This window comes from Dendropsophus ebraccatus, unplaced genomic scaffold (genome assembly GCF_027789765.1).
Source record: "Dendropsophus ebraccatus isolate aDenEbr1 unplaced genomic scaffold, aDenEbr1.pat pat_scaffold_530_ctg1, whole genome shotgun sequence".
NCBI lineage: Eukaryota > Metazoa > Chordata > Amphibia > Anura > Hylidae > Dendropsophus > Dendropsophus ebraccatus.
The window spans coordinates 59,996-83,821 of NW_027210131.1; the positions used below are offsets into that span (position 1 = coordinate 59,996).

Genomic DNA, 23,826 nt, shown 5'->3' on the forward strand with positions numbered 1-23,826 from the left:
GTAGTGACCATCATGTCTGGTTTACATGCAGACAGTCCTGGGCTTAATCCTAAGTGAAACCATAAACTTTAAACTTTTTCAAAGAGTTTAAATGTAACAGAACCCGATTGGACCATGTGAACTGGCAGTGGATTTTCAGGTGTTTCATAGTGTAGTGGTCATCACGTCTGCTTTACACGCAGAAGGTCCTGGGTTCAATCCCCAGTGAAACCATAGGAAGAATGTTTTTGAAAGAGGTTACTTTAACCATAAAATAAAGCCCAAGATTACAAGCAAGATAAAAATATTGAAAGGCCATAGTCAGCACAGGAAGAAAATCCATGTGATTCATCTGTGGCTTTCTGATGCACTCTCGTCTTGGCTTTTTAATGGAAGGGTATTACCCCCACCTTGAGTGTGAAAGGTCCCAGCAGTACCCCCAAATCTCAGACCTCTAGTTGTTGCTGATCGGTAGTGCTCCTCTCATGGATGGTTCTTCATGGTCTTAATCATAGTGTAGTGACCATCATGTCTGGTTTACATGCAGACAGTCCTGGGCTTAATCCTAACTGAAACCATAAACTTTAAACTTTTTCAAAGAGTTTAAATGTAACAGAACCCGATTGGACCATGTGAACTGGCAGTGTATTTTCAGGGGTTTCATAGTGTAGTGGTCATCATGTCTGCTTTACACGCAGAAGGTCCTGGGTTCAATCTCCAGTGAAACCATAGGAAGTATGTTTTTGAAAGAGGTTACTTTAACCATAAAATAAAGCCCAAGATTACAAGCAAGATAAAAATATTGCAAGGCCATAGTCAGCACAGGAAGAAAATCCATGTGATGCATCTGTGGCTTTCTGATGCACTCTCGTCTTGGCTTTTTAATGGAAGGGTATTACCCCCACCTTGAGTGTGAAAGGTCCCAGCCGTGCCCCCAAATCTCAGACCTCTAGTTGTTGCTGATCGGTAGTGCTCCTCTCATGGATGGTTCTTCATGGTCTTAATCATAGTGTAGTGACCATCATGTCTGGTTTACATGCAGACAGTCCTGGGCTTAATCCTAAGTGAAACCATAAACTTTAAACTTTTTCAAAGAGTTTAAATGTAACAGAACCCGATTCGACCATGTGAACTGGCAGCACGTTTTCAGAGGTTTCATAGTGTAGTGGTCATCACGTCTGCTTTACACGCAGAAGGTCCTGGGTTCAATCCCCAGTGAAACCATAGGAAGAATGTTTTTGAAAGAGGTTACTTGAACCATAAAATAAAGCCCAAGATTACAAGCAAGATAAAAATATTGCAAGGCCATAGTCAGCACAGGACGAAAATCCACTTGATGCATCTGTGGCTTTCTGATGCACTCTCGTCTTGGCTTTTTGATGGAAGGGTATTACCCCCGCCTTGAGTCTGAGAGGTCCCAGCCGTGCACCCAAATCTCAGACCTCTAGTTGTTGCTGATCGGTAGTGCTCCTCTCATGGATGGTTCTTCATGGTCTTAATCATAGTGTACTGACCATCATGTCTGGTTTACATGCAGACAGTCCTGGGCTTAATCCTAAGTGAAACCATAAACTTTAAACTTTTTCAAAGAGTTTAAATGTAACAGAACCCGATTGGACCATGTGAACTGGCAGTGGATTTTCAGGGGTTTCATAGTGTAGTGGTCATCATGTCTGCTTTACACGCAGAAGGTCCTGGGTTCAATCTCCAGTGAAACCATAGGAAGAATGTTTTTGAAAGAGGTTACTTTAACCATAAAATAAAGCCCAAGATTACAAGCAAGATAAAAATATTGCAAGGCCATAGTCAGCACAGGAAGAAAATCCATGTGATGCATCTGTGGCTTTCTGATGCACTCTCGTCTTGGCTTTTTAATGGAAGGGTATTACCCCCACCTTGAGTGTGAAAGGTCCCAGCCGTGCCCCCAAATCTCAGACCTCTAGTTGTTGCTGATCGGTAGTGCTCCTCTCATGGATGGTTCTTCATGGTCTTAATCATAGTGTAGTGACCATCATGTCTGGTTTACATGCAGACAGTCCTGGGCTTAATCCTAATTGAAACCATAAACTTTAAACTTTTTCAAAGAGTTTAAATGTAACAGAACCCGATTGGACTATGTTAACTGGCAGCACGATTTAAGGGGTTTCATAGTGTAGTGGTCATCACGTCTGCTTTACACGCAGAAGGTCCTGGGTTCAATCCCCAGTGAAACCATAGGAAGAATGTTTTTGAAAGAGGTTACTTTAACCATAAAATAAAGCCCAAGATTGCAAGCAAGATAAAAATATTGCAAGGCCATAGTCAGCACAGGAAGAAAATCCACGTGATGCATCTGTGGCTTTCTGATGCACTCTCGTCTTGGCTTTTTGATGGAAGTGTATTACCCCCACCTTGAGTGTTAAAGGTCCCAGCCGTGCCCCCAAATCTCAGACCTCTAGTTGTTGCTGATCGGTAGTGCTCCTCTCATGGATGGTTCTTCATGGTCTTAATCATAGTGTAGTGACCATCATGTCTGGTTTACATGCAGACAGTCCTGGGCTTAATCCTAAGTGAAACCATAAACTTTAAACTTTTTCAAAGAGTTTAAATGTAACAGAACCCGATTGGACCATGTGAACTGGCAGTGGATTTTCAGGTGTTTCATAGTGTAGTGGTCATCACGTCTGCTTTACACGCTGAAGGTCCTGGGTTCAATCCCCAGTGAAACTATAGGAAGAATGTTTTTGAAAGAGGTTACTTTAACCATAAAATAAAGCCCAAGATTACAAGCAAGATAAAAATATTGAAAGGCCATAGTCAGCACAGGAAGAAAATCCATGTGATGCATCTGTGGCTTTCTGATGCACTCTCGTCTTGGCTTTTTAATGGAAGGGTATTACCCCCACCTTGAGTGTGAAAGGTCCCAGCCGTACCCCCAAATCTCAGACCTCTAGTTGTTGCTGATCGGTAGTGCTCCTCTCATGGATGGTTCTTCATGGTCTTAATCATAGTGTAGTGACCATCATGTCTGGTTTACATGCAGACAGTCCTGGGCTTAATCCTAAGTGAAACCATAAACTTTAAACTTTTTCAAAGAGTTTAAATGTAACAGAACCCGATTGGACCATGTGAACTGGCAGACTATTTTCAGGGGTTTCATAGTGTAGTGGTCATCATGTCTGCTTTACACGCAGAAGGTCCTGGGTTCAATCCCCAGTGAAACCATAGGAAGAATGTTTTTGAAAGAGGTTACTTTAACCATAAAATATAGCCCAAGATTACAAGCAAGATAAAAATATTGCAAGGCCATAGTCAGCACAGGAAGAAAATCCATGTGATGCATCTGTGGCTTTCTGATGCACTCTCGTCTTGGCTTTTTAATGGAAGGGTATTACCCCCACCTTGAGTGTGAAAGGTCCCAGCCGTGCCCCCAAATCTCAGACCTCTAGTTGTTGCTGATCGGTAGTGCTCCTCTCATGGATGGTTCTACATGGTCTTAATCATAGTGTAGTGACCATCATGTCTGGTTTACATGCAGACAGTCCTGTGCTTAATCCTAAGTGAAACCATAAACTTTAAACTTTTTCAAAGAGTTTAAATGTAACAGAACCCGATTGGACCATGTTAACTGGCAGCATGATTTCAGGGGTTTCATAGTGTAGTGGTCATCACGTCTGCTTTACACTCAGAAGGTCCTGGGTTCAATCCCCAGTGAAACCATAGGAAGAATGTTTTTGAAAGAGGTTACTTTAACCATAAAATAAAGCCCAAGATTACAAGCAAGATAAAAATATTGCAAGGCCATAGTCAGCACAGGAAGAAAATCCACGTGATGCATCTGTGGCTTTCTGATGCACTCTCGTCTTGGCTTTTTGATGGAAGGGTATTACCCCCGCCTTGAGTCTGAGAGGTCCCAGCCGTGCACCCAAATCTCAGACCTCTAGTTGTTGCTGATCGGTAGTGCTCCTCTCTTGGATGGTTCTTCATGGTCTTAATCATAGTGTACTGACCATCATGTCTGGTTTACATGCAGACAGTCCTGGGCTTAATCCTAAGTGAAACCATAAACTTTAAACTTTTTCAAAGAGTTTAAATGTAACAGAACCCGATTGGACCATGTGAACTGGCAGTGGATTTTCAGGGGTTTCATAGTGTAGTGGTCATCATGTCTGCTTTACACGCAGAAGGTCCTGGGTTCAATCTCCAGTGAAACCATAGGAAGAATGTTTTTGAAAGAGGTTACTTTAACCATAAAATAAAGCCCAAGATTACAAGCAAGATAAAAATATTGCAAGGCCATAGTCAGCACAGGAAGAAAATCCATGTGATGCATCTGTGGCTTTCTGATGCACTCTCGTCTTGACTTTTTAATGGAAGGGTATTACCCCCACCTTGAGTGTGAAAGGTCCCAGCCGTGCCCCCAAATCTCAGACCTCTAGTTGTTGCTGATCGGTAGTGCTCCTCTCATGGATGGTTCTTCATGGTCTTAATCATAGTGTAGTGACCATCATGTCTGGTTTACATGCAGACAGTCCTGGGCTTAATCCTAAGTGAAACCATAAACTTTAAACTTTTTCAAAGAGTTTAAATGTAACAGAACCCGATTGGACCATGTTAACTGGCAGCATGATTACAGGGGTTTCATAGTGTAGTGGTCATCACGTCTGCTTTACACGCAGAAGGTCCTGGGTTCAATCCCCAGTGAAACCATAGGAAGAATGTTTTTGAAAGAGGTTACTTTAACCATAAAATAAAGCCCAAGATTACAAGCAAGATAAAAATATTGCAAGGCCATAGTCAGCACAGGAAGAAAATCCACGTGATGCATCTGTGGCTTTCTGATGCACTCTCGTCTTGGCTTTTTGATGGAAGGGTATTACCCCCGCCTTGAGTCTGAGAGGTCCCAGCCGTGCACCCAAATCTCAGACCTCTAGTTGTTGCTGATCGGTAGTGCTCCTCTCATGGATGGTTCTTCATGGTCTTAATCATAGTGTACTGACCATCATGTCTGGTTTACATGCAGACAGTCCTGGGCTTAATCCTAAGTGAAACCATAAACTTTAAACTTTTTCAAAGAGTTTAAATGTAACAGAACCCGATTGGACCATGTGAACTGGCAGTGGATTTTCAGGGGTTTCATAGTGTAGTGGTCATCACTGTCTGCTTTACACGCAGAAGGTCCTGGGTTCAATCTCCCAGTGAAACCATAGGAAGAATGTTTTTGAAAGAGGTTACTTGAACCATAAAATAAAGCCCAAGATTACAAGCAAGATAAAAATATTGCAAGGCCATAGTCAAGCACAGGAAGAAAATCCACTTGATGCATCTGTGGCTTTCTGATGCACTCTCGTCTTGGCTTTTTGATGGAAGGGTATTACCCCCACCTTGAGTGTGAAAGGTCCCAGCCGTGCCCCCAAATCTCAGACCTCTAGTTGTTGCTGATCGGTAGTGCTCCTCTCATGGATGGTTCTTCATGGTCTTAATCATAGTGTAGTGACCATCATGTCTGGTTTACATGCAGACAGTCCTGGGCTTAATCCTAAGTGAAACCATAAACTTTAAACTTTTTCAAAGAGTTTAAATGTAACAGAACCCGATTGGACCATGTTAACTGGCAGCATGATTTACAGGGGTTTCATAGTGTAGTGGTCATCACGTCTGCTTTACACGCAGAAGGTCCTGGGTTCAATCCCCAGTGAAACCATAGGAAGAATGTTTTTGAAAGAGGTTACTTTAACCATAAAATAAAGCCCAAGATTACAAGCAAGATAAAAATATTGCAAGGCCATAGTCAGCACAGGAAGAAAATCCACGTGATGCATCTGTGGCTTTCTGATGCACTCTCGTCTTGGCTTTTTGATGGAAGGGTATTACCCCCGCCTTGAGTCTGAGAGGTCCCAGCCGTGCACCCAAATCTCAGACCTCTAGTTGTTGCTGATCGGTAGTGCTCCTCTCATGGATGGTTCTTCATGGTCTTAATCATAGTGTACTGACCATCATGTCTGGTTTACATGCAGACAGTCCTGGGCTTAATCCTAAGTGAAACCATAAACTTTAAACTTTTTCAAAGAGTTTAAATGTAACAGAACCCGATTGGACCATGTGAACTGGCAGTGGATTTTCAGGGGTTTCATAGTGTAGTGGTCATCATGTCTGCTTTACACGCAGAAGGTCCTGGGTTCAATCTCCAGTGAAACCATAGGAAGAATGTTTTTGAAAGAGGTTACTTGAACCATAAAATAAAGCCCAAGATTACAAGCAAGATAAAAATATTGCAAGGCCATAGTCAACACAGGACGAAAATCCACTTGATGCATCTGTGGCTTTCTGATGCACTCTCGTCTTGGCTTTTTGATGGAAGGGTATTACCCCCACCTTGAGTTTGAAAGGTCCCAGCCGTGCCCCCAAATCTCAGACCTCTAGTTGTTGCTGATCGGTAGTGCTCCTCTCATGGATGGTTCTTCATGGTCTTAATCATAGTGTAGTGACCATCATGTCTGGTTTACATGCAGACAGTCCTGGGCTTAATCCTAAGTTAAACCATAAACTTTAAACTTTTTCAAAGACTTTAAATGTAACAGAACCCGATTGGACCATGTTAACTGGCAGCACGATTTCAGGGGTTTCATAGTGTAGTGATCATCACGTCTGCTTTACACGCAGAAGGTCCTGGGTTCAATCCTCAGTGAAACCATAGGAAGAATGTTTTTGAAAGAGGTTACTTTAACCATAAAATAAAGCCCAAGATTGCAAGCAAGATAAAAATATTGCAAGGCCATAGTCAGCACAGGAAGAAAATCCACGTGATGCATCTGTGGCTTTCTGATGCACTCTCGTCTTGGCTTTTTGATGGAAGGGTATTACCCCCGCCTTGAGTCTGAGAGGTCCCAGCCGTGCACCCAAATCTCAGACCTCTAGTTGTTGCTGATCGGTAGTGCTCCTCTCATGGATGGTTCTTCATGGTCTTAATCATAGTGTACTGACCATCATGTCTGGTTTACATGCAGACAGTCCTGGGCTTAATCCTAAGTGAAACCATAAACTTTAAACTTTTTCAAAGAGTTTAAATGTAACAAAACCCGATTGGACCATGTGAACTGGCAGTGGATTTTCAGGGGTTTCATAGTGTAGTGGTCATCACGTCTGCTTTACATGTAGAAGGTCCTGGGTTCAATCCCCAGTGAAACCGTTGGATGAAAGTTTTTGAAAGAGGATACTTTAACCATAAAATAAAGCCCAAGATTACAAGCAAGATAAAAATATTGCAAGGCCATAGTCAGCACAGGAAGAAAATCCATGTGATGCATCTGTGGCTTTCTGATGCACTCTCATCTTGGCTTTTTGATGGAAGGGTATTACCCCCACCTTGAGTGTGAAAGGTCCCAGCCGTGCCCCCAAATCTCAGACCTCTACTTGTTGCTGATCAGTAGTGCTCCTCTCATGGATGGTTCTTCATGGTCTTAATCATAGTGTAGTGACCATCATGTCTGGTTTACATGCAGACAGTCCTGGGCTTAATCCTAAGTGAAACCATAAACTTTTAACTTTTTCAAAGAGTTTAAATGTAACAGAACCCGATTGGACCATGTTAACTGGCAGCACGATTTCAGGGGTTTCATAGTGTAGTGGTCATCACGTCTGCTTTACACGCAGAAGGTCCTGGGTTCAATCCTTAGTGAAACCATAGGAAGATTGTTTTTGAAAGAGGTTACTTTAACCATAAAATAAAGCCCAAGATGACAAGCAAGATAAAAATATTGCAAGGCCATAGTAAGCACAGGAAGAAAATCCACGTGATGCATCTGTGGCTTTCTGATGCACTCTCGTCTTGGCTTTTTGATGGAAGGGTATTACCCCCACCTTGAGTGTGAAAGGTCCCAGCCGTGCCCCCAAATCTCAGACCTCTAGTTGTTGCTGATCGGTAGTGCTCCTCTCATGGATGGTTCTTCATGGTCTTAATCATAGTGTAGTGACCATCATGTCTGGTTTACATGCAGACAGTCCTGGGCTTAATCCTAAGTGAAACCATAAACTTTAAACTTTTTCAAAGAGTTTAAATGTAACAGAACCCGATTCGCCCATGTGAACTGGCAGCACGTTTTCAGGGGTTTCATAGTGTAGTGGTCATCACGTCTGCTTTACACACAGAAGGTCCTGGGTTCAATCCTCAATGAAACCATAGGAAGATTGTTTTTGAAAGAGGTTACTTTAACCATAAAATAAAGCCCAAGATGACAAGCAAGATAAAAATATTGCAAGGCCATAGTAAGCACAGGAAGAAAATCCACGTGATGCATCTGTGGCTTTCTGATGCACTCTCGTCTTGGCTTTTTGATGGAAGGGTATTACCCCCACCTTGAGTGTGAAAGGTCCCAGCCGTGCCCCCAAATCTCAGACCTCTAGTTGTTGCTGATCGGTAGTGCTCCTCTCATGGATGGTTCTTCATGGTCTTAATCATAGTGTAGTGACCATCATGTCTGGTTTACATGCAGACAGTCCTGGGCTTAATCCTAAGTGAAACCATAAACTTTAAACTTTTTCAAAGAGTTTAAATGTAACAGAACCCGATTCGCCCATGTGAACTGGCAGCACGTTTTCAGGGGTTTCATAGTGTAGTGGTCATCACGTCTGCTTTACACACAGAAGGTCCTGGGTTCAATCCTCAGTGAAACCATAGGAAGATTGCTTTTGAAAGAGGTTACTTTAACCATAAAATAAAGCCCAAGATGACAAGCAAGATAAAAATATTGCAAGGCCATAGTAAGCACAGGAAGAAAATCCACGTGATGCATCTGTGGCTTTCTGATGCACTCTCGTCTTGGCTTTTTGATGGAAGGGTATTACCCCCACCTTGAGTGTGAAAGGTCCCAGCCGTGCCCCCAAATCTCAGACCTCTAGTTGTTGCTGATCGGTAGTGCTCCTCTCATGGATGGTTCTTCATGGTCTTAATCATAGTGTAGTGACCATCATGTCTGGTTTACATGCAGACAGTCCTGGGCTTAATCCTAAGTGAAACCATAAACTTTAAACTTTTTCAAAGAGTTTTAATGTAACAGAACCCGATTCGACCATGTGAACTGGCAGCACGTTTTCAGGGGTTTCATAGTGTAGTGGTCATCACGTCTGCTTTACACGCAGAAGGTCCTGGGTTCAATCCTTAGTGAAACCATAGGAAGATTGTTTTTGAAAGAGGTTACTTTAACCATAAAATAAAGCCCAAGATTACAAGCAAGATAAAAATATTGCAAGGCCATAGTCAGCACAGGAAGAAAATCCATGTGATGCATCTGTGGCTTTCTGATGCACTCTCGTCTTGGCTTTTTAATGGAAGGGTATTACCCCCACCTTGAGTGTGAAAGGTCCCAGCCGTGCCCCCAAATCTCAGACCTCTAGTTGTTGCTGATCGGTAGTGCTCCTCTCATGGATGGTTCTTCATGGTCTTAATCATAGTGTACTGACCATCATGTCTGGTTTACATGCAGACAGTCCTGGGCTTAATCCTAAGTGAAACCATAAACTTTAAACTTTTTCAAAGAGTTTAAATGTAACAGAACCCGATTGGACCATGTGAACTGGCAGTGTATTTTCAGGGGTTTCATAGTGTAGTGGTCATCACGTCTGCTTTACATGTAGAAGGTCCTGGGTTCAATCCCCAGTGAAACCGTTGGATGAACGTTTTTGAAAGAGGATACTTTAACCATAAAATAAAGCCCAAGATTACAAGCAAGATAAAAATATTGCAAGGCCATAGTCAGCACAGGAAGAAAATCCACGTGATGCATCTGTGGCTTTCTGATGCACTCTCGTCTTGGCTTTTTGATGGAAGGGTATTACCCCCACCTTGAGTTTGAAAGGTCCCAGCCGTGCCCCCAAATCTCAGACCTCTAGTTGTTGCTGATCGGTAGTGCTCCTCTCATGGATGGTTCTTCATGGTCTTAATCATAGTGTACTGACCATCATGTCTGGTTTACATGCAGACAGTCCTGGGCTTAATCCTAAGTGAAACCATAAACTTTAAACTTTTTCAAAGACTTTAAATGTAACAGAACCCGATTGGACCATGTTAACTGGCAGCACGTTTTCAGGGGTTTCATAGTGTAGTGGTCATCACGTCTGCTTTACACGCAGAAGGTCCTGGGTTCAATCCCCAGTGAAACCATAGGAAGAATGTTTTTGAAAGAGGTTACTTTAACCATAAAATAAAGCCCAAGATTGCAAGCAAGATAAAAATATTGCAAGGCCATAGTCAGCACAGGAAGAAAATCCACGTGATGCATCTGTGGCTTTCTGATGCACTCTCGTCTTGGCTTTTTGATGGAAGGGTATTACCCCCACCTTGAGTGTGAAAGGTCCCAGCCGTGCCCCCAAATCTCAGACCTCTACTTGTTGCTGATCGGTAGTGCTCCTCTCATGGATGGTTCTTCATGGTCTTAATCATAGTGTAGTGACCATCATGTCTGGTTTACATGCAGACAGTCCTGGGCTTAATCCTAAGTGAAACCATAAACTTTAAACTTTTTCAAAGAGTTTTAATGTAACAGAACCCGATTCGACCATGTGAACTGGCAGCACATTTTCAGGGGTTTCATAGTGTAGTGGTCATCACATCTCCTTTACACGCAGAAGGTCCTGGGTTCAATCCCCAGTGAAACCATAGGAAGAATGTTTTTGCAAGAGGTTACTTTAACCATAAAATAAAGCCCAAGATTACAAGCAAGATAAAAATATTGCAAGGCCATAGTCAGCACAGGAAGAAAATCCACGTGATGCATCTGTGGCTTTCTGATGCACTCTCGTCTTGGCTTTTTGATGGAAGGGTATTACCCCCACCTTGAGTTTGAAAGGTCCCAGCCGTGCCCCCAAATCTCAGACCTCTAGTTGTTGCTGATCGGTAGTGCTCCTCTCATGGATGGTTCTTCATGGTCTTAATCATAGTGTAGTGACCATCATGTCTGGTTTACATGCAGACAGTCCTGGGCTTAATCCTAAGTGAAACCATAAACTTTAAACTTTTTCAAAGAGTTTAAATGTAACAGAACCCGATTCGACCATGTGAACTGGCAGTGGATTTTCAGGGGTTTCATAGTGTAGTGGTCATCACGTCTGCTTTACACGCAGAAAGTCCTGGGTTCAATCCCCAGTGAAACCATAGGAAGAATGTTTTTGAAAGAGGTTACTTTAACCATAAAATAAAGCCAAAGATTACAAGCAAGATAAAAATATTGCAAGGCCATAGTCAGCACAGGAAGAAAATCCATGTGATGCATCTGTGGCTTTCTGATGCACTCTCGTCTTGGCTTTTTGATGGAAGGGTATTACCCCCACCTTGAGTGTGAAAGGTCCCAGCCGTGCCCCCAAATCTCAGACCTCTAGTTGTTGCTGATCGGTAGTGCTCCTCTCATGGATGGTTCTTCATGGTCTTAATCATAGCTTAGTGACCATCATGTCTGGTTTACATGCAGACAGTCCTGGGCTTAATCCTAAGTGAAACCATAAACTTTAAACTTTTTCAAAGAGTTTAAATGTAACAGAACCCGATTGGACCATGTGAACTGGCAGTGTATTTTCAGGGGTTTCATAGTGTAGTGGTCATCATGTCTGCTTTACGTGCAGAAGGTCCTGGGTTCAATCCCCAGTGAAACCATAGGAAGAATGTTTTTGAAAGAGGTTACTTTAACCAAAAAATAAAGCCCAAGATTGCAAGCAAGATAAAAATATTGCAAGGCCATAGTCAGCACAGGAAGAAAATCCACGTGATGCATCTGTGGCTTTCTGATGCACTCTCGTCTTGGCTTTTTGATGGAAGGGTATTACCCCCACCTTGAGTGTGAAAGGTCCCAGCCGTGCCCCAAATCTCAGACCTCTAGTTGTTGCTGATCGGTAGTGCTCCTCTCATGGATGGTTCTTCATGGTCTTAATCATAGTGTAGTGACCATCATGTCTGGTTTACATGCAGACAGTCCTGGGCTTAATCCTAAGTGAAACCATAAACTTTAAACTTTTTCAAAGAGTTTAAATGTAACAGAACCCGATTCGACCATGTGAACTGGCTGCACGTTTTCAGGGGTTTCATAGTGTAGTGGTCATCACGTCTGCTTTACACGCAGAATGTCCAGGGTTCAATCCCCAGTGAAACCATAGGAAGATTGTTTTTGAAAGAGGTTACTTTAACCATAAAATAAAGCCCAAGATGACAAGCAAGATAAAAATATTGCAAGGCCATAGTAAGCACAGGAAGAAAATCCACGTGATGCATCTGTGGCTTTCTGATGCACTCTCGTCTTGGCTTTTTGATGGAAGGGTATTACCCCCACCTTGAGTGTGAAAGGTCCCAGCCGTGCCCCCAAATCTCAGACCTCTACTTGTTGCTGATCGGTAGTGCTCCTCTCATGGATGGTTCTTCATGGTCTTAATCATAGTGTAGTGACCATCATGTCTGGTTTACATGCAGACAGTCCTGGGCTTAATCCTAAGTGAAACCATAAACTTTAAACTTTTTCAAAGAGTTTTAATGTAACAGAACCCGATTCGACCATGTGAACTGGCAGCACGTTTTCAGGGGTTTCATAGTGTAGTGGTCATCACGTCTGCTTTACACGCAGAAGGTCCAGGATTCAATCCCCAGTGAAACCATAGGAAGATTGTTTTTGAAAGAGGTTACTTTAACCATAAAATAAAGCCTAAGATGACAAGCAAGATAAAAATATTGCAAGGCCATAGTAAGCACAGGAAGAAAATCCACGTGATGCATCTGTGGCTTTCTGATGCACTCTCGTCTTGGCTTTTTGATAGAAGGGTATTACCCCCACCTTGAGTTTGAAAGGTCCCAGCCGTGCCCCCAAATCTCAGACCTCTAGTTGTTGCTGATCGGTAGTGCTCCTCTCATGGATGGTTCTTCATGGTCTTAATCATAGTGTAGTGACCATCATGTCTGGTTTACATGCAGACAGTCCTGGGCTTAATCCTAAATTAAACCATAAACTTTAAACTTTTTCAAAGAGTTTAAATGTAACAGAACCCGATTGGACCATGTGAACTGGCAGCACGTTGTCAGGGGTTTCATAGTGTAGTGGTCATCACGTCTGCTTTACACGCAGAAGGTCCTGGGTTCAATCCCCAGTGAAACCATAGGAAGAATGTTTTTGAAAGAGGTTACTTTAACCATAAAATAAAGCCAAAGATTACAAGCAAGATAAAAATATTGCAAGGCCATAGTCAGCACAGGAAGAAAATCCATGTGATGCATCTGTGGCTTTCTGATGCACTCTCGTCTTGGCTTTTTAATGGAAGGGTATTACCCCCACCTTGAGTGTTAAAGGTCCCAGCCGTGCCCCCAAATCTCAGACCTCTAGTTGTTGCTGATCGGTAGTGCTCCTCTCATGGATGGTTCTTCATGGTCTTAATCATAGTGTAGTGACCATCATGTCTGGTTTACATGCAGACAGTCCTGGGCTTAATCCTAAGTTAAACCATAAACTTTAAACTTTTTCAAAGACTTTAAATGTAACAGAACCCGATTGGACCATGTGAACTGGCAGTGGATTTTCAGGGGTTTCATAGTGTAGTGGTCATCACGTCTGCTTTACACGCAGAAGGTCCTGGGTTCAATCCCCAGTGAAACCATAGGAATAATGTTTTTGAAAGAGGTTACTTTAACCATAAAATAAAGCCCAAGATTGCAAGCAAGATAAAAATATTGCAAGGCCATAGTCAGCACAGGAAGAAAATCCACGTGATGCATCTGTGGCTTTCTGATGCACTCTCATCTTGGCTTTTTGATGGAAGGGTATTACCCCCACCTTGAGTGTGAAAGGTCCCAGCCGTGCCCCCAAATCTCAGACCTCTACTTGTTGCTGATCGGTAGTGCTCCTCTCATGAATGGTTCTTCATGGTCTTAATCATAGTGTAGTGACCATCATGTCTGGTTTACATGCAGACAGTCCTGGGCTTAATCCTAAGTGAAACCATAAACTTTAAACTTTTTCAAAGACTTTAAATGTAACAGAACCCGATTGGACCATGTTAACTGGCAGCACGATTTCAGAGGTTTCATAGTGTAGTGATCATCACGTCTGCTTTACACGCAGAAGGTCCTGGGTTCAATCCTCAGTGAAACCATAGGAAGAATGTTTTTGAAAGAGGTTACTTTAACCATAAAATAAAGCCCAAGATTGCAAGCAAGATAAAAATATTGCAAGGCCATAGTCAGCACAGGAAGAAAATCCACGTGATGCATCTGTGGCTTTCTGATGCACTCTCGTCTTGGCTTTTTGATGGAAGGGTATTACCCCCGCCTTGAGTCTGAGAGGTCCCAGCCGTGCACCCAAATCTCAGACCTCTAGTTGTTGCTGATCGGTAGTGCTCCTCTCATGGATGGTTCTTCATGGTCTTAATCATAGTGTACTGACCATCATGTCTGGTTTACATGCAGACAGTCCTGGGCTTAATCCTAAGTGAAACCATAAACTTTAAACTTTTTCAAAGAGTTTAAATGTAACAGAACCCGATTGGACCATGTGAACTGGCAGTGGATTTTCAGGGGTTTCATAGTGTAGTGGTCATTACGTCTGCTTTACATGTAGAAGGTCCTGCGTTCAATCCCCAGTGAAACCGTTGGATGAACGTTTTTGAAAGAGGATACTTTAACCATAAAATAAAGCCCAAGATTACAAGCAAGATAAAAATATTGCAAGGCCATAGTCAGCACAGGAAGAAAATCCATGTGATGCATCTGTGGCTTTCTGATGCACTCTCGTCTTGGCTTTTTGATGGAAGGGTATTACCCCCACCTTGAGTGTGAAAGGTCCCAGCCGTGCCCCCAAATCTCAGACCTCTAGTTGTTGCTGATCGGTAGTGCTCCTCTCATGGATGGTTCTTCATGGTCTTAATCATAGTGTAGTGACCATCATGTCTGGTAACATGCAGACAGTCCTGGGCTTAATCCTAAGTGAAACCATAAACTTTAAACTTTTTCAAAGAGTTTAAATGTAACAGAACCCGATTGGACCATGTGAACTGGCAGTGGATTTTCAGGGATTTCATAGTGTAGTGGTCATCACGTCTGCTTTACACGCAGAAGGTCCTGGGTTCAATCCCCAGTGAAACCATTGGATGAAAGTTTTTGAAAGAGGATACTTTAACCATAAAATAAAGCCCAAGATTACAAGCAAGATAAAAATATTGCAAGGCCATAGTCAGCACAGGAAGAAAATCCATGTGATGCATCTGTGGCTTTCTGATGCACTCTCGTCTTGGCTTTTTGATGGAAGGGTATTACCCCCACCTTGAGTGTGAAAGGTCCCAGCCGTGCCCCCAAATCTCAGACCTCTAGTTGTTGCTGATCGGTAGTGCTCCTCTCATGGATGGTTCTTCATGGTCTTAATCATAGTGTAGTGACCATCATGTCTGGTTTACATGCAGACAGTCCTGGGCTTAATCCTAAGTGAAACCATAAACTTTAAACTTTTTCAGAGAGTTTAAATGTAACAGAACCCGATTGGACCATGTGAACTGGCAGCACGTTTTAAGGGGTTTCATAGTGTAGTGGTCATCACGTCTGCTTTACATGTAGAAGGTCCTGGGTTCAATCCCCAATGAAACCGTAGGAAGAATGTTTTTGAAAGAGGTTACTTTAACCATAAAATAAAGCCCAAGATTACAAGCAAGATAAAAATATTGCAAGGCCATAGTCAGCACAGGAAGAAAATCCATGTGATGCATCTGTGGCTTTCTGATGCACTCTCGTCTTGGCTTTTTGATGGAAGGGTATTACCCCCACCTTGAGTGTGAAAGGTCCCAGCCGTGCCCCCAAATCTCAGATCTCTAGTTGTTGCTGATCGGTAGTGCTCCTCTCATGGATGGTTCTTCATGGTCTTAATCATAGTGTAGTGACCATCATGTCTGGTTTACATGCAGACAGTCCTGGGCTTAATCCTAAGTGAAACCATAAACTTTAAACTTTTTCAAAGAGTTTAAATGGAACAGAACCCGATTGGACCATGTGAACTGGCAGTGGATTTTCAGGGGTTTCATAGTGTAGTGGTCATCACGTCTGCTTTACACGCAGAAGGTCCTGGGTTCAATCCCCAGTGAAACCATAGGAAGAATGTTTTTGAAAGAGGTTACTTTAACCATAAAATAAAGCCCAAAATTACAAGCAAGATAAAAATATTACAAGGCCATAGTCAGCACAGGAAGAAAATCCATGTGATGCATCTGTGGCTTTCTGATGCACTCTCGTCTTGGCTTTTTGATGGAAGGGTATTACCCCCACCTTGAGTGTGAGAGGTCCCAGCCGTGCACCCAAATCTCAGACCTCTAGTTGTTGCTGATCGGTAGTGCTCCTCTCATGGATGGTTCTTCATGGTCTTAATCATAGTGTACTGACCATCATGTCTGGTTTACATGCAGACAGTCCTGGGCTTAATCCTAACTGAAACCATAAACTTTAAACTTTTTCAAAGAGTTTAAATGTAACAGAACCCGATTGGACCATGTGAACTGGCAGTGGATTTTCAGGGGTTTCATAGTGTAGTGGTCATCACGTCTGCTTTACACGCAGAAGGTCCTGGGTTCAATCCCCAGTGAAACCATAGGAATAATGTTTTTGAAAGAGGTTACTTTAACCATAAAATAAAGCCAAAGATTACAAGCAAGATAAAAATATTGCAAGGCCATAGTCAGCACAGGAAGAAAATCCATGTGATGCATCTGTGGCTTTCTGATGCACTCTCGTCTTGGCTTTTTAATGGAAGGGTATTACCCCCACCTTGAGTGTGAAAGGTCCCAGCCGTGCCCCCAAATCTCAGACCTCTAGTTGTTGCTGATCGGTAGTGCTCCTCTCATGGATGGTTCTTCATGGTCTTAATCATAGTGTAGTGACCATCATGTCTGGTTTACATGCAGACAGTCCTGGGCTTAATCCTAAGTGAAACCATAAACTTTAAACTTTTTCAGAGTTTAAATGTAACAGAACCCGATTGGACCATGTGAACTGGCAGTGGACTTTCAGGGGTTTCATAGTATAGTGGACATCACGTCTGCTTTACACGCAGAAGGTCCTGGGTTCAATCCCCAGTGAAACCATAGGAAGAATGTTTTTGAAAGAGGTTACTTTAACCATAAAATAAAGCCCAAGATTACAAGGAAGATAAAAATATTGAAAGGCCATAGTCAGCACAGGAAGAAAATCCATGTGATGCATCTGTGGCTTTCTGATGCACTCTCGTCTTGGCTTTTTAATGGAAGGGTATTACCCCCACCTTGAGTGTGAAAGGTCCCAGCCGTGCCCCCAAATCTCAGACCTCTAGTTGTTGCTGATCGGTAGTGCTCCTCTCATGGATGGTTCTTCATGGTCTTAATCATAGTGTAGTGACCATCATGTCTGGTTTACATGCAGACAGTCCTGGGCTTAATCCTAAGTGAAACCATAAACTTTAAACTTTTTCAAAGAGTTTAAATGTAACAGAACCCGATTGGACCATGTGAACTGGCAGTGTATTTTCAGGGGTTTCATAGTGTAGTGGTCATCACGTCTGCTTTACACGCAGAAGGTCCTGGGTTCAATCCCCAGTGAAACCATAGGAAGAATGTTTTTGAAAGAGGTTACTTTAACCATAAAATAAAGCCCAAGATTACAAGCAAGATAAAAATATTGCAAGGCCATAGTCAGCACAGGAAGAAAATCCACGTGATGCATCTGTGGCTTTCTGATGCACTCTCGTCTTGGCTTTTTGATGGAAGGGTATTACCCCCACCTTGAGTTTGAAAGGTCCCAGCCGTGCCCCCAAATCTCAGACCTCTAGTTGTTGCTGATCGGTAGTGCTCCTCTCATGGATGGTTCTTCATGGTCTTAATCATAGTGTACTGACCATCATGTCTGGTTTACATGCAGACAGTCCTGGGCTTAATCCTAAGTTAAACCATAAACTTTAAACTTTTTCAAAGACTTTAAATGTAACAGAACCCGATTGGACCATGTTAACTGGCAGCACGTTTTCAGGGGTTTCATAGTGTAGTGGTCATCACGTCTGCTTTACACGCAGAAGGTCCTGGGTTCAATCCCCAGTGAAACCATAGGAAGAATGTTTTTGAAAGAGGTTACTTTAACCATAAAATAAAGCCCAAGATTGCAAGCAAGATAAAAATATTGCAAGGCCATAGTCAGCACAGGAAGAAAATCCATGTGATGCATCTGTGGCTTTCTGATGCACTCTCGTCTTGGCTTTTTGATGGAAGGGTATTACCCCCGCCTTGAGTCTGAGAGGTCCCAGCCGTGCACCCAAATCTCAGACCTCTAGTTGTTGCTGATCGGTAGTGCTCCTCTCATGGATGGTTCTTCATGGTCTTAATCATAGTGTACTGACCATCATGTCTGGTTTACATGCAGACAGTCCTGGGCTTAATCCTAACTGAAACCATAAACTTTAAACTTTTTCAAAGAGTTTAAATGTAACAGAACCCGATTGGACCATGTGAACTGGCAGTGGATTTTCAGGGGTTTCATAGTGTAGTGGTCATCACGTCTGTTTTACATGTAGAAGGTCCTGTGTTCAATCCCCAGTGAAACCATTGGATGAAAGTTTTTGAAAGAGGTTACTTTAACCATAAAATAAAGCCCAAGATTACAAGCAAGATAAAAATATTGCAAGGCCATAGTCAGCACAGGAAGAAAATCCATGTGATGCATCTGTGGCTTTCTGATGCACTCTCGTCTTGGCTTTTTGATGGAAGGGTATTACCCCCACCTTGAGTGTGAAAGGTCCCAGCCGTGCCCCCAAATCTCAGACCTCTACTTGTTGCTGATCGGTAGTGCTCCTTTCATGGATGGTTCTTCATGGTCTTAATCATAGTGTAGTGACCATCATGTCTGGTTTACATGCAGACAGTCCTGGGCTTAATCCTAAGTGAAACCATAAACTTTAAACTTTTTCAAAGAGTTTAAATGTAACAGAACCCGATTGGACCATGTGAACTGGCAGTGTATTTTCAGGGGTTTCATAGTGTAGTGGTCATCACGTCTGCTTTACATGCAGAAGGTCCTGGGTTCAATCCCCAGTGAAACCATAGGAAGAATGTTTTTGAAAGAGGTTACTTTAACCATAAAATAAAGCCCAAGATTGCAAGCAAGATAAAAATATTGCAAGGCCATAGTCAGCACAGGAAGAAAATCCACGTGATGCATCTGTGGCTTTCTGATGCACTCTCGTCTTGGCTTTTTGATGGAAGGGTATTACCCCCACCTTGAGTGTGAAAGGTCCCAGCCGTGCCCCAAATCTCAGACCTCTAGTTGTTGCTGATCGGTAGTGCTCCTCTCATGGATGGTTCTTCATGGTCTTAATCATAGTGTACTGACCATCATGTCTGGTTTACATGCAGACAGTCCTGGGCTTAATCCTAAGTGAAACCATAAACTTTAAACTTTTTCAAAGAGTTTAAATGTAACAGAACCCGATTGGACCATGTGAACTGGCAGTGGGTTTTCAGGGGTTTCATAGTGTAGTGGTCATCACGTCTGCTTTACATGTAGAAGGTCCTGGGTTCAATCCCCAGTGAAACCATTGGATGAAAGTTTTTGAAAGAGGATACTTTAACCATAAAATAAAGCCCAAGATTACAAGCAAGATAAAAATATTGCAAGGCCATAGTCAGCACAGGAAGAAAATCCATGTGATGCATCTGTGGCTTTCTGATGCACTCTCGTCTTGGCTTTTTGATGGAAGGGTATTACCCCCACCTTGAGTGTGAAAGGTCCCAGCCGTGCCCCCAAATCTCAGACCTCTAGTTGTTGCTGATCGGTAGTGCTCCTCTCATGGATGGTTCTTCATGGTCTTAATCATAGTGTAGTGACCATCATGTCTGGTTTACATGCAGATAGTCCTGGGCTTAATCCTAAGTGAAACCATAAACTTTAAACTTTTTCAAAGAGTTTAAATGTAACAGAACCCGATTGGACCATGTGAACTGGCAGCACGTTTTCAGGGGTTTCATAGTGTAGTGGTCATCACGTCTGCTTTACACGCAGAAGGTCCTGGGTTCAATCCCCAGTGAAACCATAGGAAGAATGTTTTTGAAAGAGGTTACTTTAACCATAAAATAAAGCCCAAGATTACAAGCAAGATAAAAATATTGCAAGGCCATAGTCAGCACAGGACGAAAATCCACTTGATGCAGCTGTGGCTTTCTGATGCACTCTCGTCTTGGCTTTTTGATGGAAGGGTATTACCCCCGCCTTGAGTCTGAGAGGTCCCAGCCGTGCACCCAAATCTCAGACCTCTAGTTGTTGCTGATCGGTAGTGCTCCTCTCATGGATGGTTCTTCATGGTCTTAATCATAGTGTACTGACCATCATGTCTGGTTTACATGCAGACAGTCCTGGGCTTAATCCTAAGTGAAACCATAAACTTTAAACTTTTTCAAAGAGTTAAAATGTAACAGAACCCAATTGGACCATGTGAACTGGCAGTGTATTTTCAGGGGTTTCATAGTGTAGTGGTCATCATGTCTGCTTTACACGCAGAAGGTCCTGGGTTCAATCTCCAGTGAAACCATAGGAAGAATGTTTTTGAAAGAGGTTACTTTAACCATAAAATAAAGCCCAAGATTACAAGCAAGATAAAAATATTGCAAGGCCATAGTCAGCACAGGAAGAAAATCCACGTGATGCATCTGTGGCTTTCTGATGCACTCTCGTCTTGGCTTTTTAATGGAAGGGTATTACCCCCGCCTTGAGTCTGAGAGGTCCCAGCCGTGCACCCAAATCTCAGACCTCTAGTTGTTGCTGATCGGTAGTGCTCCTCTCATGGATGGTTCTTCATGGTCTTAATCATAGTGTACTGACCATCATGTCTGGTTTACATGCAGACAGTCCTGGGCTTAATCCTAAGTGAAACCATAAACTTTAAACTTTTTCAAAGAGTTTAAATGTAACAGAACCCGATTGGACCATGTGAACTGGCAGCACGTTTTAAGGGGTTTCATAGTGTAGTGGTCATCACGTCTGCTTTACATGTAGAAGGTCCTTGGTTCAATCCCCAGGGAAACCGTAGGAAGAATGTTTTTGAAAGAGGTTACTTTAACCATAAAATAAAGCCCAAGATTACAAGCAAGATAAAAATATTGCAAGGCCATAGTCAGCACAGGAAGAAAATCCATGTGATGCATCTGTGGCTTTCTGATGCACTCTCGTCTTGGCTTTTTAATGGAAGGGTATTACCCCCACCTTGAGTGTGAAAGGTCCCAGCCGTGCCCCCAAATCTCAGACCTCTAGTTGTTGCTGATCGGTAGTGCTCCTCTCATGGATGGTTCTTCATGGTCTTAATCATAGTGTAGTGACCATCATGTCTGGTTTACATGCAGACAGTCCTGGGCTTAATCCTAAGTGAAACCATAAACTTTAAACTTTTTCAAAGAGTTTAAATGTAACAGAACCCGATTCGACCATGTGAACTGGCAGCACGTTTTCAGAGGTTTCATAGTGTAGTGGTCATCACGTCTGCTTTACACGCAGAAGGTCCTGGGTTCAATCTCCAGTGAAACCATAGGAAGAATGTTTTTGAAAGAGGTTACTTGAACCATAAAATAAAGCCCAAGATTACAAGCAAGATAAAAATATTGCAAGGCCATAGTCAGCACAGGACGAAAATCCACTTGATGCAGCTGTGGCTTTCTGATGCACTCTCGTCTTGGCTTTTTGATGGAAGGGTATTACCCCCGCCTTGAGTCTGAGAGGTCCCAGCCGTGCACCCAAATCTCAGACCTCTAGTTGTTGCTGATCGGTAGTGCTCCTCTCATGGATGGTTCTTCATGGTCTTAATCATAGTGTACTGACCATCATGTCTGGTTTACATGCAGACAGTCCTGGGCTTAATCCTAAGTGAAACCATAAACTTTAAACTTTTTCAAAGAGTTTAAATGTAACAGAACCCAATTGGACCATGTGAACTGGCAGTGTATTTTCAGGGGTTTCATAGTGTAGTGGTCATCACGTCTGCTTTACACGCAGAAGGTCCTGGGTTCAATCCCCAGTGAAACCATAGGAAGAATGTTTTTGAAAGAGGTTACTTTAACCATAAAATAAAGCCCAAGATTGCAAGCAAGATAAAAAATATTGCAAGGCCATAGTCAGCACAGGAAGAAAATCCACGTGATGCATCTGTGGCTTTCTGATGCACTCTCGTCTTGGCTTTTTGATGGAAGGGTATTACCCCCACCTTGAGTTTGAAAGGTCCCAGCCGTGCCCCCAAATCTCAGACCTCTAGTTGTTGCTGATCGGTAGTGCTCCTCTCATGGATGGTTCTTCATGGTCTTAATCATAGTGTACGTGACCATCATGTCTGGTTTACATGCAGACAGTCCTGGGCTTAATCCTAAGTGAAACCATAAACTTTAAACTTTTTCAAAGAGTTTAAATGTAACAGAACCCGATTGGACCATGTGTACTGGCAGTGGATTTTCAGGGTTTCATAGTGTAGTGGTCATCACGTCTGCTTTACATGTAGAAGGTCCTGGGTTCAATCCCCAGTGAAACCATTGGATGAAAGTTTTTGAAAGAGGATACTTTAACCATAAAATAAAGCCCAAGATTACAAGCAAGATAAAAATATTGCAAGGCCATAGTCAGCACAGGAAGAAAATCCATGTGATGCATCTGTGGCTTTCTGATGCACTCTCGTCTTGGCTTTTTGATGGAAGGGTATTACCCCCACCTTGAGTGTGAAAGGTCCCAGCCGTGCCCCCAAATCTCAGACCTCTACTTGTTGCTGATCGGTAGTGCTCCTCTCATGGATGGTTCTTCATGGTCTTAATCATAGTGTAGTGACCATCATGTCTGGTTTACATGCAGATAGTCCTGGGCTTAATCCTAAGTGAAACCATAAACTTTAAACTTTTTCAAAGAGTTTAAATGTAACAGAACCCGATTGGACCATGTGAACTGGCAGCACGTTTTCAGGGGTTTCATAGTGTAGTGGTCATCACGTCTGCTTTACACGCAGAAGGTCCTGGGTTCAATCCCCAGTGAAACCATAGGAAGAAATGTTTTTGAAAGAGGTTACTTTAACCATAAAATAAAGCCCAAGATTACAAGCAAGATAAAAATATTGCAAGGCCATAGTCAGCACAGGACGAAAATCCACTTGATGCATCTGTGGCTTTCTGATGCACTCTCGTCTTGGCTTTTTAATGGAAGGGTATTACCCCCCATTGAGTCTGAGAGGTCCCAGCCGTGCACCCAAATCTCAGACCTCTAGTTGTTGCTGATCGGTAGTGCTCCTCTCATGGATGGTTCTTCATGGTCTTAATCATAGTGTAGTGACCATCATGTCTGGTTTACATGCAGACAGTCCTGGGCTTAATCCTAAGTGAAACCATAAACTTTAAACTTTTTCAAAGAGTTTAAATGTAACAGAACCCGATTGGACCATGTGAACTGGCAGTGTATGTTCAGGGGTTTCATAGTGTAGTGGTCATCATGTCTGCTTTACACGCAGAAGGTCCTGGGTTCAATCCCCAGTGAAACCATAGGAAGAATGTTTTTGAAAGAGGTTACTTTAACCATAAAATAAAGCCCAAGATTGCAAGCAAGATAAAAATATTGCAAGGCCATAGTCAGCACAGGAAGAAATCCACGTGATGCATCTGTGGCTTTCTGATGCACTCTCGTCTTGGCTTTTTGATGGAAGGGTATTACCCCCAGCCTTGAGTCTGAGAGGTCCCAGCCGTGCACCCAAATCTCAGACCTCTAGTTGTTGCTGATCGGTAGTGCTCCTCTCATGGATGGTTCTTCATGGTCTTAATCATAGTGTAGTGACCATCATGTCTGGTTTACATGCAGACAGTCCTGGGCTTAATCCTAAGTGAAACCATAAA

At 42.8% G+C, this 23,826-nt stretch overlaps 27 non-coding genes across 27 annotated transcripts; all 27 read left to right on the forward strand.

Moving 5' to 3' along the window:
• The first annotated feature begins 138 nt into the window (after nucleotides 1–138).
• TRNAV-UAC (transfer RNA valine (anticodon UAC)) lies at nucleotides 139–213 on the forward strand. Its single transcript has one exon. It is a non-coding gene; the product is annotated as a tRNA-Val (tRNA).
• A 917-nt stretch (nucleotides 214–1,130) lies between these two features.
• On the forward strand, nucleotides 1,131–1,203 carry TRNAV-UAC (transfer RNA valine (anticodon UAC)). The gene has a single exon. It is a non-coding gene; the product is annotated as a tRNA-Val (tRNA).
• Nucleotides 1,204–2,120: 917 nt separating this feature from the next.
• Nucleotides 2,121–2,193, forward strand: TRNAV-UAC (transfer RNA valine (anticodon UAC)). Its single transcript has one exon. It is a non-coding gene; the product is annotated as a tRNA-Val (tRNA).
• Nucleotides 2,194–3,110: 917 nt separating this feature from the next.
• Nucleotides 3,111–3,183, forward strand: TRNAV-UAC (transfer RNA valine (anticodon UAC)). The gene has a single exon. It is a non-coding gene; the product is annotated as a tRNA-Val (tRNA).
• A 422-nt stretch (nucleotides 3,184–3,605) lies between these two features.
• TRNAV-UAC (transfer RNA valine (anticodon UAC)) lies at nucleotides 3,606–3,678 on the forward strand. The gene has a single exon. It is a non-coding gene; the product is annotated as a tRNA-Val (tRNA).
• Nucleotides 3,679–4,595: 917 nt separating this feature from the next.
• TRNAV-UAC (transfer RNA valine (anticodon UAC)) lies at nucleotides 4,596–4,668 on the forward strand. Its single transcript has one exon. It is a non-coding gene; the product is annotated as a tRNA-Val (tRNA).
• A 921-nt stretch (nucleotides 4,669–5,589) lies between these two features.
• On the forward strand, nucleotides 5,590–5,662 carry TRNAV-UAC (transfer RNA valine (anticodon UAC)). Its single transcript has one exon. It is a non-coding gene; the product is annotated as a tRNA-Val (tRNA).
• Nucleotides 5,663–7,074: 1,412 nt separating this feature from the next.
• Nucleotides 7,075–7,147, forward strand: TRNAV-UAC (transfer RNA valine (anticodon UAC)). Its single transcript has one exon. It is a non-coding gene; the product is annotated as a tRNA-Val (tRNA).
• A 2,402-nt stretch (nucleotides 7,148–9,549) lies between these two features.
• On the forward strand, nucleotides 9,550–9,622 carry TRNAV-UAC (transfer RNA valine (anticodon UAC)). The gene has a single exon. It is a non-coding gene; the product is annotated as a tRNA-Val (tRNA).
• Nucleotides 9,623–10,044: 422 nt separating this feature from the next.
• TRNAV-UAC (transfer RNA valine (anticodon UAC)) lies at nucleotides 10,045–10,117 on the forward strand. Its single transcript has one exon. It is a non-coding gene; the product is annotated as a tRNA-Val (tRNA).
• Nucleotides 10,118–11,034: 917 nt separating this feature from the next.
• On the forward strand, nucleotides 11,035–11,107 carry TRNAV-UAC (transfer RNA valine (anticodon UAC)). Its single transcript has one exon. It is a non-coding gene; the product is annotated as a tRNA-Val (tRNA).
• Nucleotides 11,108–11,529: 422 nt separating this feature from the next.
• TRNAV-UAC (transfer RNA valine (anticodon UAC)) lies at nucleotides 11,530–11,602 on the forward strand. Its single transcript has one exon. It is a non-coding gene; the product is annotated as a tRNA-Val (tRNA).
• Nucleotides 11,603–13,013: 1,411 nt separating this feature from the next.
• Nucleotides 13,014–13,086, forward strand: TRNAV-UAC (transfer RNA valine (anticodon UAC)). The gene has a single exon. It is a non-coding gene; the product is annotated as a tRNA-Val (tRNA).
• A 422-nt stretch (nucleotides 13,087–13,508) lies between these two features.
• Nucleotides 13,509–13,581, forward strand: TRNAV-UAC (transfer RNA valine (anticodon UAC)). Its single transcript has one exon. It is a non-coding gene; the product is annotated as a tRNA-Val (tRNA).
• A 1,410-nt stretch (nucleotides 13,582–14,991) lies between these two features.
• On the forward strand, nucleotides 14,992–15,065 carry TRNAV-UAC (transfer RNA valine (anticodon UAC)). Its single transcript has one exon. It is a non-coding gene; the product is annotated as a tRNA-Val (tRNA).
• Nucleotides 15,066–15,982: 917 nt separating this feature from the next.
• Nucleotides 15,983–16,055, forward strand: TRNAV-UAC (transfer RNA valine (anticodon UAC)). Its single transcript has one exon. It is a non-coding gene; the product is annotated as a tRNA-Val (tRNA).
• Nucleotides 16,056–16,477: 422 nt separating this feature from the next.
• Nucleotides 16,478–16,550, forward strand: TRNAV-UAC (transfer RNA valine (anticodon UAC)). Its single transcript has one exon. It is a non-coding gene; the product is annotated as a tRNA-Val (tRNA).
• A 915-nt stretch (nucleotides 16,551–17,465) lies between these two features.
• On the forward strand, nucleotides 17,466–17,538 carry TRNAV-UAC (transfer RNA valine (anticodon UAC)). The gene has a single exon. It is a non-coding gene; the product is annotated as a tRNA-Val (tRNA).
• Nucleotides 17,539–17,960: 422 nt separating this feature from the next.
• TRNAV-UAC (transfer RNA valine (anticodon UAC)) lies at nucleotides 17,961–18,033 on the forward strand. The gene has a single exon. It is a non-coding gene; the product is annotated as a tRNA-Val (tRNA).
• A 917-nt stretch (nucleotides 18,034–18,950) lies between these two features.
• TRNAV-UAC (transfer RNA valine (anticodon UAC)) lies at nucleotides 18,951–19,023 on the forward strand. The gene has a single exon. It is a non-coding gene; the product is annotated as a tRNA-Val (tRNA).
• Nucleotides 19,024–19,444: 421 nt separating this feature from the next.
• On the forward strand, nucleotides 19,445–19,517 carry TRNAV-UAC (transfer RNA valine (anticodon UAC)). Its single transcript has one exon. It is a non-coding gene; the product is annotated as a tRNA-Val (tRNA).
• Nucleotides 19,518–19,939: 422 nt separating this feature from the next.
• TRNAV-UAC (transfer RNA valine (anticodon UAC)) lies at nucleotides 19,940–20,012 on the forward strand. Its single transcript has one exon. It is a non-coding gene; the product is annotated as a tRNA-Val (tRNA).
• A 1,412-nt stretch (nucleotides 20,013–21,424) lies between these two features.
• TRNAV-UAC (transfer RNA valine (anticodon UAC)) lies at nucleotides 21,425–21,497 on the forward strand. The gene has a single exon. It is a non-coding gene; the product is annotated as a tRNA-Val (tRNA).
• Nucleotides 21,498–21,919: 422 nt separating this feature from the next.
• TRNAV-UAC (transfer RNA valine (anticodon UAC)) lies at nucleotides 21,920–21,992 on the forward strand. Its single transcript has one exon. It is a non-coding gene; the product is annotated as a tRNA-Val (tRNA).
• A 423-nt stretch (nucleotides 21,993–22,415) lies between these two features.
• TRNAV-UAC (transfer RNA valine (anticodon UAC)) lies at nucleotides 22,416–22,488 on the forward strand. Its single transcript has one exon. It is a non-coding gene; the product is annotated as a tRNA-Val (tRNA).
• Nucleotides 22,489–22,910: 422 nt separating this feature from the next.
• TRNAV-UAC (transfer RNA valine (anticodon UAC)) lies at nucleotides 22,911–22,983 on the forward strand. Its single transcript has one exon. It is a non-coding gene; the product is annotated as a tRNA-Val (tRNA).
• Nucleotides 22,984–23,405: 422 nt separating this feature from the next.
• On the forward strand, nucleotides 23,406–23,478 carry TRNAV-UAC (transfer RNA valine (anticodon UAC)). The gene has a single exon. It is a non-coding gene; the product is annotated as a tRNA-Val (tRNA).
• Nucleotides 23,479–23,826: the final 348 nt, after the last annotated feature.